Here is a 6483-nt window from a genome sequence, read left to right as displayed (position 1 = left end):
CAAGTCTTCAAAGTCTTCTGCGTCACGCCAAGTCTTCTGCATCACGCCAAGTCTTCTGCATCACGCCAAGTCTTCTGCATCACGCCAAGTCTTCTGCATCACGCCAAGTCTTCTGCATCACGCCAAGTCTTCTGCATCACGCCAAGTCTTCTGCATCACGCCAAGTCTTCTGCCTCACGCCAAGTCTTCTGCCTCACGCCAAGTCTTCTGCCTCACGCCAAGTCTCTGCCTCACGCCAAGTCTCTGCCTCACGCCAAGTCTCTGCCTCACGCCAAGTCTCTGCCTCACGCCAAGTCTCTGCATCACGCAACGCCAAGTCCTCGCCATGATCTGGGTACACGTCCAGCCCAGTCTTCTCCACTTCAGTCTCGTCCAGTCCTTCCCCACCACAGTCAATAAAGTCATTCTAGTTGCTGTCATTCCACTTCTCCCTGCCTGTTTATTCCGCCTCTGGGTCCGTCCATCACACCCCCTCCGTGACAGAATGCTCCCACCAACCCGGACCCAGCGGAGGTTCCAAGTCCCCGTTGGCCTCAGGACCCCGTTCCGCGCCGGCCTCTCGTCCCCCGTTCCGGCTCCGCGCCGGCCTCTCGTCCCCGTTCCGGCTCCGCGCCGGACTCAGGACCTCGTTCCGGCTCCCCGCCGGACTCAGGACCTCGTTCCGGCTCCCCGCCGGCCTCAGGACCCCGTTCCGGCTCCGCGCCGGCCTCAGGACCCCGTTCCGGCTCCGCGCCGGCCTCAGGACCCCGTTCCGGCTCCGCGCCGGCCTCAGGACCCCGTTCCGGCTCCGCGCCGGCCTCAGGACCCCGTTCCGGCTCCGCGCCGGCCTCAGGACCCCGTTCCGGCTCCGCGCCGGCCTCAGGACCCCGTTCCGGCTCCACGCCGGCCTCAGGACCCCGTTCCGGCGCCCTGCCGGCCTCAGGACCCCGTTCCGGCGCCCCGCCGGCTCCAGGCCCTCGTCCTGGCACCTCGGCAGCCCAAGAATGCCACGCCTGTGCCGCTTCAGCCCCTGGCCTCTTTGCCTGTGCCGCTGCTGCCGCTTCAGCCCCTGGCCACTTCGTCGCTGCCGGTCCCGGATGCAACGCCTGTGCCGCTGCCGCCGCAGCCCATGGCCGCAACGCCTGTGCCGCTGCCTCCGCAGCCCCTGGCCGCTTCGCCTGCGCCGCTGCCGCCGCAGCCCCTGGCCGCTTCGCCTGCGCCTCTGCCGCCGCAGCCCCTGGCCGCTTCGCCTGCGCCGCTGCCGCCGCAGCCCCTGGCCGCTTCGCCTGCGCCGCTGCCGCCGCAGCCCCTGGCCGCTTCGCCTGCGCCGCTGCCGCCGCAGCCCCTGGCCGCTTCGCCTGCGCCGCTGCCGCCGCAGCCCCTGGCCGCTTCGCCTGCGCCGCTGCCGCCGCAGTCCCTGGCCGCTTCGCCTGCGCCGCTGCCGCCGCAGCCCTTGACCGCAACGCCTGCGCCGCTGCCTCCGCAGCCCCGGGCCGCAGCGCCTGTGCAGCCTAAGCCCCTGGCGTCTCAGGTCCCCTCGTCGCGGCCAATTGGCATCTCAGGTCCCCTCGTCACGGCAGAGTTGCCGCCTTCTCCCGCTTCCTCATCTCTGCCCCAAGTCAAGTCTCAAGTTTCCTCGTCACAGCCCCAGCCAAAGTCTCAAGTTTCCGCGTCTCTGCCCCAGGTCAAATCCCCAGCTTCCTCGTCTCTGCCCCAGGTCAAATCCCCAGCGTCCTCGTCTCTGCCCCGATCAAAGTCTCCGGCCTGGTGTCCGCCCCAAGCAGTGCGGTCATGGTGGCCGATCCGGGACCTAGCGCCAGGCGGCGCAGAAGACGGGCCCACCACGGGCACCGGCCCTTGGCGGAGCCACCCCAGTTTCAGCCCTCTGGGCCGATGATTTTGCCTCCTCCTGGGCCACCCCCGGATGCGGAGTTCATGGCATTGTGTGAGGCCGTTTTTCGCCCCCTTGTGTCCTCCTATTCCTACCCTGGTTGAGGGCTGTGTTTTGCTCCCGTTCCCGTCCCCGCCCTCCCCTTTTTTTGGCTTGTTTTGTGTTTGGGACGTCTGGGAGCCGTCCCTTGGTGGAGGGGTACTGTCATGTTTCGGTTTTTGGGTTGGGTTTTTGTTTTATTTTGGTGAGTGTTGGTTGTTGGTGTTCCGGTCTTCTTCCCCAGTCTCGTTATGTTAACCTTGTCCACCTGCTTGTGTCTTCCCTTCCTGGTGTGTATTGCTGATTGATTCCCCCTCCCTGCTGTGTCTCCCAGGTGTGTCCTGTTATTGTCATTAGTGTTGGTATAAGGGAGTGGTTTTTGTCTCACGCGGGTGTGGGAGCATTGTTTTGCTGTTGTCTGCATGCTTTGTCACAGTGGTGTCTTCTGACCAAGTTTGCCAAGTCTTCTGACCAAGTTTGCCAAGTCTTCTATGCTAAGTTTGCCAAGTCTTCTATGCTAAGTTTGCCAAGTCTTCTATGCTAAGTTTGCCAAGTCGTCTATGCTAAGTTTGCCACGTCTTCCACCCCAAGTCTACTAAGTCTTCTGCATCACGCCAAGTCTACTAAGTCTTCAAAGTCAGCCACGCCAAGCCTTCAACGTCAGCCACGCCAAGCCTTCAACGTCAGCCACGCCAAGTCTTCAACGTCAGCCACGCCAAGTCTTCAACGTCAGCCACGCCAAGTCCTCAGCATCACGCCAAGTCACGTCAAGTCATCCACGTCACACCAAGTCTTCAAAGTCTTCCAAGTCTTCCAAGCCTTCCAAGTCTTCCACGTCACGCCAAGTCTTCTGCATCACGCCAAGTCTTCTGCATCACGCCAAGTCTTCTGCATCACGCCAAGTCTTCTGCATCACGCCAAGTCACGTCAAGTCATCCACGTCACGCCAAGTCTTCAAAGTCTTCTACGTCATCCACGTCACGCCAAGTCTTCAAAGTCTTCTGCGTCACGCCAAGTCTTCTGCATCACGCCAAGTCTTCTGCATCACGCCAAGTCTTCTGCATCACGCCAAGTCTTCTGCATCACGCCAAGTCTTCTGCATCACGCCAAGTCTTCTGCATCACGCCAAGTCTTCTGCATCACGCCAAGTCTTCTGCCTCACGCCAAGTCTTCTGCCTCACGCCAAGTCTTCTGCCTCACGCCAAGTCTTCTGCCTCACGCCAAGTCTTCTGCCTCACGCCAAGTCTTCTGCCTCACGCCAAGTCTTCTGCCTCACGCCAAGTCTCTGCCTCACGCCAAGTCTCTGCCTCACGCCAAGTCTCTGCCTCACGCCAAGTCTCTGCATCACGCAACGCCAAGTCCTCGCCATGATCTGGGTACACGTCCAGCCCAGTCTTCTCCACTTCAGTCTCGTCCAGTCCTTCCCCACCACAGTCAATAAAGTCATTCTAGTTGCTGTCATTCCACTTCTCCCTGCCTGTTTATTCCGCCTCTGGGTCCGTCCATCACACCCCGCACGTGACACTTTTTTGTACATCGTGGGCTCTTATGTATGCCTCCAAATTATCATAGCGCTAGGTGAAAGGTACAACCGGGAATGCTTCGTTAAAGAGGAGTTTTTTAGCTCAAAAAGTGATGCCCGGCCCTTGCGGGACTTCCTGTTGGGTTTAGCACAAAGCAGCAAGAGACTTTTTTGTACATCGTGGGCTGTTACATATGTCTACAAATTTTCGTAGCTCTAGCTGCTTCGTACAACTGAGAATTCTTCATTAAGAAGAATTTTTTTCCTTTGCAAACAAGTGCATGCCACGACAACAGCGTGCAGCGAAATAAAAAGCTTTCAATAACTTTTCATCTTCAACATCTTAAGATGAATCACACCAAGTTTGAAGATGATCGGATAAACTCTGTAAGAGGAGTTCGTTAAAATAGGACCCCTATGAAATGGCCAAAAAAATGGGAACACGTTCCAAAGTAAATCAAAATGGTGGACTTTCTGTTAGGTTTAGCATATGGTTCAAAAAGAGTTTTTTGTACCTTGAGGGCTGTTACATATGTCTTTAAATTTTGGTAACTCTAGGTGAAACGTACAGCCGGGAATGCTTCATTAAGTAAGAATTTTGAAACTCAAAATTTGATGCCCCGCCTCTGGCGGACTTCCTGTTGGGTTTAGCATATGGCACCAACAGACTTTTTTGTAGGTCATAGTCTGTTACATATGTGTACCAATTTTCGTAGCTCTAGGTTAAACATACAACCGGCAATACTACGTTTAGTAAGAGTTTTGAAACTCTAAATTTGATGCCCCACCGCCGTCATATAGTATGTCGAAAACTTTAGATTTTTTACCATGGTGTTGTCCCAGGTCTTGAGATGGTACATCCCAAGTTTGAAGTCAATTGGATTAACCGTGTAGGAGAAGCAGGCAAAAGTATGACCCCTGTAAATGTGCAAAAATTGGCCAAAATTGGACATTTAAATACTCATATCTCACTTCCTGTCTATTTTAGGGTACACACATCAAAGAGGTTTTTGTTCATCTGGATGTGCTACAGGTGCCACACAATTTTCATAGCCGTCGGACAATCGTAGCGGGCCAGGGATCTGTTTAACCTATGTAGGTGGCGCTATGGAGCCATTTTTCTGTTATCACCTATGGCGACTTTAAAATATCAAATTTTTCGCCAGGCCTGACGTGTGTGTAAAGTTTGGTGAGTTTTCGTTCACGTTTAGTGTCTCAAAAATGTGATTGTTTGCGGAAAAGAATAATAACAAATAACTAGAGCTGCGAGCAGCTATAAAGGGCCCTCGCAACCCGGGCCACGTTGGGGTATTTGCATGTCGGGGTACTGGCATATTGGGGTACTGTTTCATAGGAAACCGTCTAAATTGTAAATGTTTTAGACATGCTTTGTGTTTGCAAAGTTTCATGGAAGGCCAAAAATGATGCACAATTTAAAATCAAAATGGATTGGCACATGGCTATAGAATACTTTTTGGAGGTATTAGGCTGATAGGTATGCCTCCCAATACTCACACATCTAGCTGAACCATATAATCGGATATACTTCATAAAACTATCTAGACGACGCTATTGAGCCATTTATTACAAATTGCACAACAAATTATATAATATTCATGTTCATGAGAGATCTGATCTGTGTGCAGTTTTGTGAGTTTTTCCCCGTGTTTAGACTCTCAAAAAAAAATTCTTTGCAAACAATGCATCCCTAAAGCAAAGGCATGTGACAAAATAAAAAATTTCAATAACTTTTCATCTTAAATATCTTAAGATGAAACATGCCAAAGAATGAAGACGATGTGATAAGTTTTGCAGAAAATATGACCCCTATAAAAGGCCCCAAAAAGTGGCTACAAATACCAAAGTAAATCAAAATGTCAGACTTCCTGTTTGGTTTAACATATGGTTACAAGAGACCTTTTTTGTACATCGTGGGCTCTTATGTATGCCTCCAAATTATCAAGAAAAGAAGTTGGGTTTAGCACTTGATACCAAGAGACTTTTTTTAAACATCGTGGGCTGCTACATATGTCTACAAATTTTCGTAGAATACTTTTTGGAGGTATTTGGCTGATAGGTATGCCTCCCAATATTCACACATCTAGCTGAATCATATACAAAACATTTTTCTTTGCAAACAATGCATCGCTACAGCAAAGGCGTGCAACAAAATAAAAAATTTCAATAACTTTTCATCTTAAATATCTTAAGATGAAACGCGCCAAAGAATATATGACGCCTATAAAAGGCCCCAAAAATGGCAACAAATACCAAAGTTAATCAAAATGGCAGACTTCCTGTTTGGTTTAGCATATGGCTTTAGAAACTTTTTTGTAAGTCTTAGGCTGATCTCCCAATATTCACACATCTAGCTGAATCATATAAAAAACATTTTTCTTTTCAAACAATGCATCGCTACAGCAAAGGCGTGCGACAAAATAAAAAATTTCAATAACTTTTCATCTTAAATATCTTAAGATGAAACGTACCAAAGAATATATGACGCCTATAAAAGGCCCCAAAAATGGCATCAAATACCAAAGTTAATCAAAATGGCAGACTTCCTGTTTGGTTTAGCATATGGCTTTAGAAACTTTTTTGTAAGTCTTAGGCTGATACGTATCCAAATTTTTTCACATCTCGCTGAATCATTCATTTCCAAAAGCTTCATAAAAATGTCGAGATGGCGCTATTGAGCCATTTATTGAAAATTGCAGAAAAACTCTCTAAAATGTTCATTTTTTATGGCAAGTTTGATGTGTGTGCAAAGTTTCATGAGTTTTCGCATGTTTAGAAAAAAAAAAAAAAAAAAAAAGCAGAATTTTACTTGGCAAACAATGCACCGCTATGGCAACGGCGTGCGACAAAATAAAACACTTTCGATAACTTTGCATCTTAAACATCTTAAGATGAAGCACACCAAGTTTGAAGACAGTCGGATAAATTTTGTTGGAGGAGTTCGTTAAAGTATGACCCCTAAAAAAGGCCACAAAAAAATGGCTACAAATCCCAACGTAAATCAAAATGGCGGACTTCCTGTTTGGTTTAGCAC

This window comes from Festucalex cinctus, chromosome 13 (assembly GCF_051991245.1).
Source record: "Festucalex cinctus isolate MCC-2025b chromosome 13, RoL_Fcin_1.0, whole genome shotgun sequence".
NCBI lineage: Eukaryota > Metazoa > Chordata > Actinopteri > Syngnathiformes > Syngnathidae > Festucalex > Festucalex cinctus.
This window is presented reverse-complemented; position numbering follows the sequence as displayed.